Source organism: Uranotaenia lowii, chromosome 3 (genome assembly GCF_029784155.1).
Source record: "Uranotaenia lowii strain MFRU-FL chromosome 3, ASM2978415v1, whole genome shotgun sequence".
Lineage (NCBI taxonomy): Eukaryota > Metazoa > Arthropoda > Insecta > Diptera > Culicidae > Uranotaenia > Uranotaenia lowii.
In genome coordinates this window covers 242,689,106-242,704,542 of record NC_073693.1, presented here as the reverse complement: position 1 = coordinate 242,704,542, position 15,437 = coordinate 242,689,106, and the positions used below count along the sequence as shown (strand labels likewise).

At 35.0% G+C, this 15,437-nt stretch overlaps 1 protein-coding gene and 1 long non-coding RNA gene across 2 annotated transcripts in view; both read right to left on the bottom strand.

The window, feature by feature from the left end:
- Nucleotides 1–15,437, bottom strand: part of LOC129750886 (neuropeptide SIFamide receptor-like) — a 430,127-nt gene that overhangs the window by 16,975 nt on the left and 397,715 nt on the right. The window lies entirely within an intron of this gene.
- LOC129750891 (uncharacterized) lies at nt 5,609–6,339 on the bottom strand. The gene is made up of 3 exons (XR_008738522.1): nt 6,259–6,339; nt 6,003–6,109; nt 5,609–5,939 (listed from the first exon to the last, which is right to left on the bottom strand). It is a non-coding gene; the product is annotated as an uncharacterized LOC129750891 (long non-coding RNA).

Here is a 15,437-nt window from a genome sequence, read left to right as displayed (position 1 = left end):
ATGAAATAATAAAACGGGTATGGAAATCACTTTAAAATCTAAACCTATTGAATTTATTAGTTGTTTAACATGGAGAGAATGAACCATAAGCCGAAATACAAATGTAAAGAAAAACTGATATTGGACAAGTTCAAGTGCGTTTACGAAATTGAATCCAGAGAAATCATCTATTTACGACAATACGGCGCAGTTGGTGATGGTGGTGATGAGCCATTCTTAGCATTGCAGTGTAGACTTAATACGAGTCGTATTATTGTCATTGAAGTTGAAATCCGAAGTTTTCGCGCTGGTGATCGGCAACCTTGCCAACTAGCGACGTTGTGAAATATCATTACTGGCAACGCTTTTGTAAAGTAATAACCAGCGTGCCTATACAGCTACGGGTGGTTGCATATTGAGCAACAGTAGGCAAGGAGTACCAAAAGTTTTTCATTGGTGGGGGGTGGAGACGGAGCGCTTTTTGACAGCGAATTGTTCGCCTACCATGCCTATGATTACGATTGCCTGTCACAAGATGGACGATTCCGTGTATTCATGCAGAGTAAACTTGAATTTTGGAACGAATTAAATCTGACTTTGATTCAAAACATTCATTTTTTTTAATCCAGCTCTTGTTTTCTTTGAATCAATGAATTATAGTTTTGATTGAAAAGAATAATTTTTGAAAGAAAGAATACATTTTTTGAATTGAATTACTTTGGACTTTGATTTCAAACAAATTCTTTGATTCAAAAGAAATTTGTTCAATTGCATATTTTCTTAGAAACAAAGTAAATTTTCTTTTAATCGAAGAAAAATGTTTTAAACTGAAAAGAATAATTTTTTGAAACAAAAACTTCAAACTTAGAAGATATTTTGCATTGACTTGCAAGAAGAACAGAAAACCCAAAAATCGAATAAAGTTCGGCCGCTCGTTTTTAAAATCAAACCAGTGAATCGGAGTAAGCTATAAACAAAGAGGATTCAGGATGCAAAATGGTTAGTGTAAGTTAATAAATACTGAATATTTAAGTGAATTCAAGATTTTCTAAAACGCTTGTATAGTTACAGGACCACGGCCGACGGATAGATTTCCAAGTCTCTCGAACATGGAGAAAGCTGCGCAAAGTAACACCTCCCCAAATCCCGCGGTCGTATTTTTTCGGCCCAATCTTCAACGGCAATCACCAGTCGGACCAGCCAGTAGCTGGAGTGGCTTTCGGAAGTTTATTGACCGGCCCACGGAGAATGCGAAACTTTGTCAACGATATCAAGGACCCTACTCGGTTATAGTGAACCAGTGTTTTATGTGTTTGTGAATAAAAAAGAATTTAAGAACTAAAATTGTATCTTTTTATTATTCAAACTCCTAATAGGAACTTCGAAACAACAAGGTAAAAATCTTCCAATTGGAATAAATGGAAAATGGTTCAATGAATAAATGCTTTTAAATCTATATCTAAATTACCTTTGAGCAAATATAATAACTTTAAATCAAATGAAACTGGTTTTTGTATCAAAGCATTAATATTTTCAATCTAAGATTTTTCAAAAGAAAAAATCTCTGAAACAGAGGAAAATGCATTTGAACCAAAGGATTTTTTATTTATACCAAAACCAAAGGAAAAAATCGTTTGTTTTTGCAGCACTTTCCTTTGAAATAAAAAATCTTTGGTATAAGAACACACCCGAAGTTGTACACGTCCTGATAATAACTTGTCGCCAGTGAGTGTCGCCAGTAAATGTCGCCAGCGCTCATTGACGATAACTCCGGTTTGGGGATTCAGCGACAATATACGACACCTCTAGAGACACGGACGCTCATAATGAGTGCCCAGCTCACCAGAGCGGCATCAATCGCTAAAGTAACTGGTCGGTCAGATATCCATTCGCAAAAGAGGCGTTATATTAAGCCATCTCAAAGTGGATCCCCACACTCCTACGCTTCTAAGCAAAAATCGTTACAAAATATCCGAAAACGGTCGAACTTCTATCACAAAATTATAAATTCTCCTAGCCGTTGTATCCTACGATTTTCAAAATTTTCAAATTCGTAGGAGTATTTTAAGGATGTTATACATTACCCCACATTTGCGTGAATGCGATAAATTGAATATTTTTTGTTCTAAAAAATCAACATAATTTTTTGCTTCTTCTCTGGAACCGAGCATAATGATGGGTTCTTTGCCAATTTATAAATTCTTCAAATGAAATTTTCCGCTGTCCAACTTTTTCGAAGACCGTAACTTTTTCTTGTCAGGCAAAAAAGTTATAAGGCTGCACTCAGAAATAAATAAAATATCAAACAATTGTTTTTTAGGTATTTTCACGTTTCTCCCTCTTTACGCACAAGAATATTTCTCATGGTGTAATTACTGGGTTATTTCTCACTGAGAAATATTTCTGCGATTAAAATTTATGCATTGAGAAATGAGCAGCAGTGACATCTGGTGGTGGACATAAAAAATATTTTTTGCACAATAAAGAAAGTTTCGGAACAAATAAAAATGAAATGAGAGTTTTAAAATGTTCTTTATTTTAAACTTTAAATAAAAACAAAACAAAATTTACACACAAAAAAACACAAAAAAAAAACTTTAAACAGAATCCATGCTAGACATCGATTTCTCATTTTTTTCACCATCCTGTTCACCTAAACATAATTCGGCTTTTGGTTGGAATTTTCAACTAACATTTGTCGAAAAAATCCACATTTTTTTTAAATTTGGACGGCCAATGCTCGCCTCGTACATCGACACAACACTGCCACACAGGTCTTCCAACGGCGACAGTCCAGTTTAGGCGCCTTGATTGTTTCCTTATGCCGCTGGTTCCGATAAAAGTTTAAAAATTCTCGAGTGAAAACCGATACAATAATTCCTAACTCAAAAGTAAACAAAAGAAGACACCTGCCAAAAAGAAGAACAAATTGACAGCTGAAATGTTTCGGTGATAAAATTTATGCACCGGATGATTTCTCAATGTGAAATGTTTCCAGTGCATAAAAAATAATTATCGCGGCAGTTACTTTTTAATGACTGGAGTAATTAATCATCTAGAAATCACTGAATAGATAAATAAAAATTGTTTTTGTATTTGATTTATTTCTGAGTGTGGGAGAGGAAGACTGAATGAAAAATGAAAAAAATCTTTTAAACTTAAAATTCCTCTCATCAACCTTAATTTTACTTTCTTATTCAGAGATTTTCAATAACACTTTTTTGATGCTGAAAAGCACTTGTTTTACATTAAACAATTATGTATTTAATTAGGTTTTTTCACTGTGGCAAATTTTTGCATTATTATTTCAGGCGTATTAAGTCGCTCAAATTTCGTTGCATTTTTTGAAGCATGATAAATAAAAATTGTTTGATCAATGGTTCTTCTTAAAAATAAATAAAATAACAGAATTAGATTTTAGGTAGTTTCCATGGACCGAACATCATTTTTATATAGTTCAAAGCAAGGCTGGTAAATTTCAGACAATTTCGTTCGACCCGACCAACGTCTAGTAGTCAATGTTATCGAAAGAATATCAAAGTCATCTACGAGTTGAATGACCAAGATACAATGTCGGTCAGGCAGGAATGTCAATATTGAATGACATTTTTTTATTCCACTCGCATCACACATACGATCATCTTTCCATTTCATTTTCAGGCTGTTTTGGGAAAAATGTAGTTGTTGGCCGTAAGAAGAAAAAAGTCGTAGCAAGCATGATGTCGTTCATTCAGCTTGGTCATGACTTTGTAATCATATGTTTCTGACCAAAAAAACAGTATCACATGACATAGACATGCAAAGCAGTATCAAAGTCGGCTGACATTGGCCGTCTGACACTGATAATTTGCAGCTCTGGTTCAAAGTTTATATTTACGACGGAGTTGACAGACTGATATTGGATAATCTAGCTGGTGTATTTGATTTCGATGTTTACTTTTCAATCTGCAGCAATTAACTCAGAAGACTAAAATGGAGCACCTAAACAACTGAGTTACATGACTCGCTACATTTGAACGATTACAAATCTTTTCAACAACTGCTGGTTATTTGGCGAACAGTAAAAAAACGATACAGAAAACGATACAGCGAATTTCAGTCTTCCTCCCCCAGTTATTAGGTAGCTATTTGTGAGGTTCGGTGCAGGCTAGCAGGAATTATTGCGGGGAATCGCACTGACTTTAAGTGGGCTTAACAGGGAAAATAACGGGTACGCCTTTTGGCATTGAAAAACAATCAATAGGTCGATTCACGCACTGCCTGGCCTCACTGGTTTTGACACTTCGCGATTCCTGTTTTGATTCTTTATTTTCTAATTCTACACGCTCATGAAGCAAAGTAAACATCTGGACCCTTATTCAATTCTCATTCATACGTTTTTAGTAATAGTTCTCATCTCAATTTTGGAATAGACAAAAATTCGAAAAGGAAATCAGTTGTTGTTGTATCAAATAACGAAAAACCAATCATTTTGTTTGTTAATCAAGCTGAAAACAGAAATATTGGTATAAATAGATTTAAACTTGAAAGTTAAACTTGAAAGTAATTTTTATTCCCCAAAAATATCACATTGTCAAAAATTTAGAATAGTTCAGCCTTATCTTTCAGTAGGGGAGAATGAGGATACTTGATCCCTGGGGATACTTGATTCCTTAGCTATATCTCCAAACTGGAATGTCGTACAAAGATCAAATATTCTAGAAAAATGTGCCAAATGGAACAAAACAGCAATGGTTAAAGCTCTTAAAATTTTAACAAAATAAGTTTTTGGGTTATTGAACTTTTTTTGAAAAATTTCACAAAATGTGACTTGAAGATCTTTTTTCATCATTTTAAAATGTTCCTAACATGGAAATATTATAACAAAAATATTTATTCAAATACATCAATCTTTCGAGTGTAAAATGAACTTCAAAATACAATATTTTCAAAGGGATGGAAAACTCCCCACTTTTTCCTGAAAAAGTTTTCTAAAATGTTATATAAGTTTAAAATCCTTTTATTCCAACATTTCTGTTTCAACTGGATTAACAAATAAAATGATTGATTTTTCGACATTTGATACATATGTATCTACATAAGATATCTTATTTCTTAACAACTTATTTCCTTTTTATTTTTTTTTAAATCCCAAATTGAGCTGAGAACTATTGCTAAACCGTGTGAATGAAAATTAAATGGAGACCCAAATGTTTCCTCTGCTTCCTCAGCGTGTACACACTTAATCTTTTCTCCTGTGGTCGGGACGATTTCGTCCTGTATTTTCAACAGCTGAAATTACAGGACGATTTCAGGACAGAAAAAGAGCTCAGGAAAACAACTGTCAAATTTTCCTGTACATTCGCAGCAGTGTTCTCCTGTAAATTGCAGGGAGTTTGAGCACAGTCCTGTAGCTTCGGGACGGCTTCCGTGCTAGGAAATCCATAAAAAAAATTTCTCAAATTTAAGAAAATGTAAAAATTTATTTTCTTTAAGAATACTAGCAAATTTAATGAAAAAGAGGAACTATATGCTCAATTCATTGGGTTTGCAAATATTCTTGCAGAAAAAAATTTTTTACATTTTCTTACCGTAAAAATCTATGAGTGAAAAACAAATTAATGGTAGTAATTTTTATTTAGCTTGTCATTGCTGCGTTTTTGGTACTATTTCCATTATTTTTTACATATTTATCACATTTCCGCGATCACTGACTTTAGATATGGGTCTAAATAAATGGTAGAACTGACTGAAAACGCCAGATGGCGGTGCATGATACTCACTGATTTTTGACCTATCGGTTGTTCAAACTGGTCCCTAACAATTACCAATTTTGGTGCCGCAAATTCCAACTGAAATTTAGATCCTTGTGCACCAGGTTCATGCCAGAAAACCGAGTCAAATTTAATCAGCCGGACAGACAAAAAAGCTCCGAAACCTGTCACGAAGGTATTTTGTATCCGAATCGAAGTATGAAGAAACTGGAAGAAAAAAAAATCAACATGAGAACTGTTTCAGGAAACCATCAATTAATTCAATCTTACCGAAAAGGACGATACTTGAACAACTTCTTCCACTCGCATCGATTTAATTTCCGGAAGAAGTTTCTTTACGAGGTTCTGCCTAATATTTTCCATAGCTGCTGCTATACCTATAAATTCATATGAAAGAACTAGGTTAGAGTTGTACGTATTTGGATTTTTTCGCTGCAGAGCTCAACTACAATTCCACTTTCTATGATTTTGCAAAAGGAATGTACTACATTACAGAAAACGATTATAACTAACCGAAAATTTTTACCTCGCGTAATAATCGAACAAAAACGAAGACAACAAACGGTAGCTGACTGAGCGCAAAACGTATGGTGAAAAAGAGAAAAACATCTTGTTGTTTTTTTATGTATGATAGCAAGAGACAACAAATTTTACAAGCCGTGTAACTAACGTGACTCAGGAGACCACTGTCCCGACTTTAGTGGATTCTTTCGAATTCCTGTGCTCTCGTAGCAAGTTTGTCTCGGATTTCAGGAGAGATGAAGTGTCCCGAGATTCGGATGAGTTCCCTTTCGAACTTCGTCTAAATTGAGCAATTTCCCTGTGGTTCGGAAAGTCAGTATCCCGAGCAGAATAATTGCAATCTTAGTGTGTAGAATTGGAAAATAAGGAATCAACACAGGAATCGCGAAATGTCAAAAACAGTGAGGCCAGGACGTTCGTGAATCGACCTATACTTCACACCAACAGTGACGTCAGTTTTTTTAATTTACAAATGGTTTTAATAAGGCATTTCACTTATAAGAATTTATGTGCCGGGAGTATTTTCCAGTGAGGTCAGTTGAATTGATTGTTTTTCGTTTGCCAAAAGACTTACTACTATTCAACAGCTTATACCTTTTTTGCTTTAAAAGATACGAAGTAACGGTCTTGGACAAGAATGTATGGCGAAAAATTTTCTTTGAAGAAATTATAAATTGGCACTACGCCCCAGCTGGGTTAGAGATGTTCTTTTTTATTTATTCGAATTGCAATTTTCTCCAGCATTCGTTAGCGATATTGTAACATTGTTACAAAATGATTGAAAGATTTAAGGTTTGTTGTAATTTATTGCGGAAAACATTAAATCTTTCTCTACGATTGATTGGCAAACTGCCTCCTTTCGTTATTCTAGTCGAGGCATGGTTGGTTGCTCAATATACAAGTAGCAATTTCGGTTCCGTTTTAACTTAAATTTACGCCCCTAGTGATGAGATTTGGTACCACAATTTGGTAATCGATCGCCGTGCAATCCCCCATTTCACCGGGTTAACAGAAATTATGGCCAGCTCCGATGATCGGATCAGACATTGATTGTATGAGTGCGATTCGATTCGGAATTAGAGTTTCCGGGGGTCAACGTCCCCTGTTTGCCAATAAGAATTCTTTCTCGATTCGTTCGGCAAACAGTCAACACGTTAGCCAAGTGAAAACTAGCCAAAGTCATTTGCGAATATTTGAACCCCGATATGCGCCAATTAGTAAAAATTCGTGAAGTGAGCTCGAAACTGAATGTAATGAAAATTTGAGTGCAAGGAATTAATCGGACGTACAGTTCTAGTTTCAGATAAAGTTTAGAGAAAGTTTAGGAAAAGTGATTAGCAACAAGTCACTATTGTTCGGTTCAACAGAACTGCTACTACTCGCCACGTGAGTAATACAAGTCGTTGATTCAAGGGAAGATATTAAGTGGTCCTTTAAGTGGCAGGAACCGAATCCGTGTATCCCGTTTAATAACCTGAGGACGATAATTTACGAATCAACGATAACTGTAAGTCCTTTTGAAACTAATTGCTGTACCGATTATAATTTAAAAAAAAATTAGTACCAGGTACCAGGATCGAACCCATACCATCTGGCAGGGTAGAGATTAAAAGCGTCGTTCGATAAGGTAAACTTTAGTCTTAAACTAATTAGAAAATCATCTTGATTGATACATTGTTAATATCGGATTTGTATTTCGCTATTTCGTCCAGATGTTTTTTCCTTGAAGGAATATCCTTCAAGTGAAGGTGCTACTGGTGGGTGCAGGGAGTGGCAGTCAGTCAGAGTGTCGCTTTCCGGGGATTGGTCCCGTCACCCTAGGGTCAGTGACCAACCTCCCGCGCATTCACGGGCCCAGGTGGAAACGTCTGTCCACTTAAGATCACCGGAAGTCGTCGATTGCCTCGTGGTCTTCAGGAGCCCGAATTCCGTGGTGCAACCGTTGGCGGAGCCAACCTTACATCGCAGTTAGCCAAGACACACATCTATCGTCAGAGGGAACTGACAGCATCCAGTCAAGCAGGCGGCCGGAGATATTTTGCGGAACAAATAAGGTCAGATCTATCTTTGTTGAAGTTATAAATAGCTACTGTCGATAACGCAGCACCACGCATTGGATATTTTTGGTAAATTTGGCTAATTTTAAATAGAACACCCGATGCGCCGGTAAAGCAGACTAAAATTAATAGGTGGGATCCCAAAGAACATGTTCAGTTTGTAGGCCTAGGAACAGGAAATAAATATTGTCAACTCAGGTTTTTGGCTGTTTGTTGCTCTAAGAGGGAAAGAATTTTTATTGCTTGTTTTGAACCGCGTTTTTGTTTGTATCCCCGTTGGAACATTATTTCGGTTAACTCGGGCGTAAATGGGACTTGCATAGCGATTGGTCGGGTTGATTATTTTTGAAGGACTCGCCTTGAGGAGTCTAGCCGGGCATCAACGGAAATTGCTGCTTCACATACGAGTACGATTGTCTCGTGCTCGTTGGGCGCAAAGTGAAGGCAGTTAATCAATCTCTCGATCAGCAAAATTCGAGAACCGTTACAAGATATATGGTGGTATTGTGTGTGGGTGTGTAGGTTCTTTTTATCATTATAAGTTCTATCTCGAAATTTTTTTAGGTGGGAGAAAAAGAGCTTTGATTGCACTTGCTCTGGTGTAATTTTCATATATGTTGAGCCCCTACCACAATCATAATTACAGAATCCCTAAGTAATCAAAGTTCCATAATACAGGCTCCTTAAAGCTTATTCAGTTTTGCTTAACGAATGATTAGCATTCTTCTCAGCTTAAAATTTAAGTTCTTATCGATATTTCCAAAGTCCACAGTTGAAGCTAAGGAGAAGTGGATAGCCTTCTCCTCCTGAACACGCTACATGTCTACAATGGCCAATGCTTTAAGCAAAGTTCTTTTAGAAATGAGATACTTTCTTTTACTGATAGCTCAGTTATCAGACATTAACAGTTTTGACAGCATTTTGTTGCCTGTAAAAAGTTAATACTATCCAACCTATTATAAAAATTAAGAATATACGCGAAAATTTAGAGGTAAAGGAAAAAAAAAATGTTTTAACAGATTATCACCGCTGTTTTATGATTTTAATCAAGTGATTAATGGCATTTCGGTGAAGTACACTGTCGTAGCCATTATAAATTAAAATTAAAAATCTTTTTCCGGGAATTTATACGCCTAAACTCGTCGATAGACTGAAAAATCCGTGTTTCTTATTTTCGCCGAAAGGTATGCGTGTTTTATTTTCTTAACACACCACTACAGACGATCTAAACTAAAAAGCAAACTACGCTTTATTTCAGTCCCACTTTATTCGAGCAGTTTTATCAGGATGAACTGGAATAGATTTTTTTTACTAGAATTGTCTGTCTTGACGTCTGCGAATATTTTGATCAAAACAAAACACATCCATTTGCTGTTGAAGAATGTTCGGTTGGTTGAAAGCAAGGTACACATCTTATTTTTATCTAATTTTATCTATAATTTTCCAATTCCAGGTTCTATCTAACACATACACATTCTGATAAATAGAATATCAAATGAAAGTAATGAAAATTATAGATGGATAGATTAGATTAGGAAGCATGAAAGGTGTTGAAGATGAGCCAAGAGCGGGTTATTGCCGTACAAGATCATTTGTCCCGCATCGTATCATTGTCTAGAAGAAGCAAAGTCGATAGGCTGACTTTGCATTGATCTATACAATTATACTTAGATGGAAAAATTAAAATCATAAATCAGCGGTGATAATCTGTTAACACAAAGTCAATTGGAAAAAAAGGGAGGAATATGGGTAAATAAATTGCCGTTAGTATTTTCCTTTTTCGAATCATGAATATTCATTTTCAACTATAAATAAAGTTTATTTTTGGGCTTTATATATCAGGAAGTTTAGTCAATGGTTTCTATTTTAAATCAAAGGTTGTAATATGTTATGAGCAAAATAACAATGTTTTTAATTGATGTTAGTATGATGCCTTAAGGAATTTTCAAACTTCTGTGCTTTTCCAATTCCAAACATCAATAATGGCATAAATGGGTTAGATGAAAAATATTAAAATAACTTTTTAGTACGAATAAATTTTTTCTTCTGTCTATCATTCTCAATTCTAACATTTCTACTCCAAGAACAACTTTTATAGATCTATCTGAAATAAAATTCAAAAAGGTATCTTATATCTTAAAAATTATTTAAAAACAATTATTCACAGAATGCCATTTTCAAATGAAAAATCCCAAGCATGGAATCACATTTTCCAGCTTTGAAAATGCTAGTAAACGATTGGGACAATAAGGCTATGATCATTTATTATACTAATGTTAGTACCGTGAGAAATTAGTTGAGCTCCGATTTCAACTTTCGCTTCCATCGTCTGTAACTTTTTTTTTTATACAAAACGAATCGTAATGAAATTTTCAAAACTGATAGAGGAAGCATTCCAAAACAAAGAACTGTCAAAACATTCCAGATCCGACCACTAGGAGCGCAGTGGTATAAATAAAAAATATACATGACACCGGGCGATATAGTCCTTCGTTTGAGATCCACTTGCGAGACCACCAAGCGCGGATGATATTCCGCAAGCAGCGATCGTAAATTCTCAATGCCACTGGGTGAATTGCTTTTAAAGATTTCCCAACTCCATCTTGTACTTATCTTCCCGTGTTTGTATTGGCGGTGTTTGTGTGACATTGACATTGGCATTGGTGATGGGACGACAAAAGAAAAATTCTCTCATCCTGCGGCCAGCCGGCCAGCCGGCCGGCTCGGAATGAGGACTGCATCGACCTAGGAGCGAATAATCCGTTATCTCAACATATCCGTCGACGATATAAAAACGTATGGGTAGGTATGTTCGAACATACATAGGTAGAAACATTTCAGGAATTGTTGGATGCTTTTTCTCCCAGCAGATCTCCTCACATGGGAACATTCTTCAAATGCCAAAGCAAATTGCTTTGCGTTATAGTGAACTTTTTAACATTTTTTTTCTGTGACACTATTGCCGATTCTTCGAGCGGGCTTTGGGCTGGGATTGAAAGCTGGCTCGAGAGCAGGATTTAGTTTGACACTCTTCCAGCGACAAAGGGACCTAACCTCTACAATAAACGTTTCTCAGCCGGACAAAGTTGATGCCTAATATCTGAGCCATTATGGTTTGGCTGCTAACAATTTTTTTGTTGGTTTGTCATGTTATTTCTTGTTTATTGATTGGTACACAATACAGCCACTTTTTATCGAAGAAATTGATTTTTACTAATTTCTATGGCGAAAAACGTCTTGGATTAGGTTTTTTTTATTTCAAAAAATTATATATTCAATAATATCAACTGAAAAATCTTATTGAAACAATTGATAGGTGAAATCATCTTCTAATGTTAATTTTGGTTATATTTACTTGATTAATTCTTGAGAAGGTATTGTCAAAATTTTCTACTTAGGTCTCAAGCCATCTTAGAATCATTTCTAGAGTTTGTTTTGATTACGTCGTATGAACCAATATAAACAAAATTGAGTTATTGGCTGCAAACTATTTATAAACATGTATTGTATGTTAGGAATAAACTTGGTTTCATTACATCAATGAATAAATTTTACAAAATGATTTGAATTTAGGACGTATGATGACTTTCTTATTTTTGAGTGCAATTTGGTTTTTGCGACGTTTTGCACTGCTCTGAATTGGCGTGCAAAACAAAGGTCGTAAAATAACTGTTCGGCGTGTTGGTTGTTGCGACCTGATGCATTTTCTTAGAAAATGCTTCGGTAAAAGCGATAAAACTCTAGAAGTTCAAAAGGAATCGTCAACAATAGATGTTCTAGCTGTCTCAATACAATAGAGGGCTTCAATATTTCGCTAGGTAAGTTAAAAAACTTTACTTTAGACTGGGAAAAATATTATGTTCATTTCTTTTCCTCTACAGAGACATTCAAAACAACTAATAGCTTTGAATACGTTTCTTCAGTTGGCATATGGTCATCGGAGTAACTTCAAGTAGCCAGCAATGCCCAGTCTACTCAAAACATTACCAATCTATAGTCCGCCGCAGCACCGATTCCAAGCATCATTGAATGGGTTCCTCTACATATTACCCCTGCTTCCGATTCCTTTTTACTTAAGTATTACAAGCAATTCCAAAGGGAGTAACGAAGTTTCAGGTGAATACAATCTTATTTAATGATAAAATTTATGCGGTTGCAAAACGACGTTAGTGCCAAGTGGAAGATGCAAAAGGTCTTAAGAACACTTTCAGTGGAAATAAGTAAACTGATGACTTTATCGAATACACTCGCATATTCTTAATACATTTCTGCTTCGACTTTGAAAATTTCAAACAATCTTTGATGAAATTGAAAATACTAGAATTAAAAATGTGTTTCAAAACTTCATCAGCGAATTTCTCGAAACACATCAGGTGGCTCATACGACCTAATCAAAACAAACTCTAGATTTGTTGTAATGAAATATCCACCCTTATCAAAATCAGTTTTTCATTGAACTGACCCACGAAACCGAAATAAGCATTGAACACACCTGATCTCGAATGACAGTTCGAGGGTTTCGGAGATGATTCGAATGTGGTGAAAAGTGAGAAAAGTACTTAGGCGCGTTAGGCGGGAAACTTTGTACGAAAAACAGATCAGTAAGAAAACATTACTGTTCGACTGTAATTATTGTGGTTGATGATACAAAACTAAAGCGTTCTTCTTAGTGGTTATTGTGAAATTGTTAACTTGTGCTAAACTTACGTGCTAAGGTTGCCCTATACTTGGAATATCCAATCTTGTAGTTAAATCTAACTTAAAATTACTTAAAACTAGGCATCTGCAACTAATTCAAGGCACAGAAGGTGCAAATTGAGAATCTGCTCAGGAAGTCTAGCACAGGTAGGTATGCTTCACGCTTAGTATGTGAAGTGATATTCTAACGTTTAACTACTTAAATTTAGTCTACAATACCACACAAGAGCGCGTTTTTGAATTTGTAATAGTGCGATAGTATCGAACTGGAACAGAGGTGATAAATTTTTAGAGAAACGTTTAAGTCCATTTCTAAGCTAAAATAATTAAAGGCGTAGGTGGATCAGAATCAATGTTTTAAATTGATGCGATTTCCGGTAAGTCAAAAATAAATGATTGAAAATGATTATGCTTATTCTGAAAGTTTAACATTTAAAGCAGTTTAGTTTACAAATTTGAAATCAAAATTATAGAAACACCAGAAAAGAATGCGAATTGAAATTTTGAATAAAACTAGAATTTATAGCTTTGGAGATAAGAATCAGTGCACAGAAATAGAATACTTATAAAACCAGGTTAGAAACTACTCATGATTAAAAATTGATCAGTAAAATTATGAAAATTATTTATTATTGATAATCTTAGTTCAAATTCCATTTCTACATTTTCAATTGAACGGTTTATAAAACAACATGTTCAATTCAACATTGAAAGCTCATACTGACAGGGTACAGGTTGGATAATTGGTGGTTTTTTGAATGATCAATAAGGAACTGATAAAAAAGAAATAAGGATTTCCCAATTATGTTGTTGATATTGATAGCACGAAGGATATACATACTTATTCTGTTAACATTGCCCATTGAAATTAAGCTCTACAGCTTTAAAAACATTTTTTGAATTTTTCATAGATTAATTAAAAAAATCATGATTGATTCAAGGTGATCGAACATAAAAAAAATTGTTAAACATTTTTAATTTTCGAGCGAAGGTTTTGTTATTAAAAATTTTAAGCTCTCAATTCTTTGTTACCGTCTATTGGAATATTGGTTCCTGGAAAGGACAAAATGTACACAAACTATATTTTTCTTATCAAAAATTAAGATAACTAGGCTTCCAAGAAGATTATTTTTTCAAAACAGAAAAATTCATGAATGAAAATCGAAGACAAACTTATAAAAATATTACAAAACATGCAAAGTTTTTTCTTTAGTCAAATTTTCGAATATTTTTTAATAAAACTGGAAAACGATTCTGTAAAATTCGGTTAATTTATTTGAAGATTAAAACAAAATAAGAAAATAAAAAGCTTTCTCCTATTGGCGCACTAATGCCTGTCTATCCACCTTTCTTTCAAATGTCTATAAAATAAATTCTCTCTAGTTTTCATTCCGCCGCACATGCCATTAAAATTATTATCTATATATATATAAAAAGCAATTTCTGTATGTTTGTTTGTTTGTTTGTTTGTTTGTTTGTTTGTTTGTTTGTTTGTTTGTTTGTTTGTCCTCTATAGACTCAGCCGTCTTAAGAGCTAGAGATCTGAAATTTGGCATGCATGCTCATTGAGACCAGGAAGGATGAAAAATGTTTTCAGATTTTCGGATGACCCCTTCTGAAGGGGGTCGTCCACAGATGGCAAATATTGTTTTCGCGATATTGACGTTACTTTTCGTCGGATCGTGTTGAAAATTTGCAGATGGGTGTTTTGAAAGACGAGAAATCGATTTCAGGTGACAAATTTTGTGCAAGGGATCGGCCAAAGGGGTCGTCCATATTAATTGTTCGATGTTTGTGCGATATTGACGTTATTATACATCGTATTCAGATGAAAATTGGTACACGAGGGTTTTGAGTGACGGGCAATCGATTTGAGGTAACAAATTCATTGTAAGGGGCCGGCAAAAGGGGTCGTCCATATTAAATTTTCAGTATATTAGTGATATTGACGTTTTTATACATCTTATTGGGATGAAAATTTGCACATAGCAGTTATTAGGGACGAACAACTGATTTCACTTATCCAAATCAAAATCAGGGGTCGGCCAAAGGGGTCGTCCATATTAATTATTCACTGTTGATGCGATATTGTCATTATTATACATCGGATTCAGACGAAAATTTGTACACGAGTTTTGAAAGACGGGCAATGAATTCCGGGTATGAAATTCAGTGTACGGGGCCGGCAAAGGGGGTCGTCCATATTAACCATTCAATATTTTTGCTATATCGTCGAAATTATACAACGGATTGGGATGAAGCTTTGCACACGATTGATTTCAGGGACGGGCCATCGGTTTCAGATGTCAAACATTTTGCCAGGGGTCGACGAAATGGGTCGTCCATATTAATTAATTTTTCACTGTTTTAGCACTATTGACGTTATTATACAACAGATTGCTTTGAAAATTGGCACACGGGAGTTTTT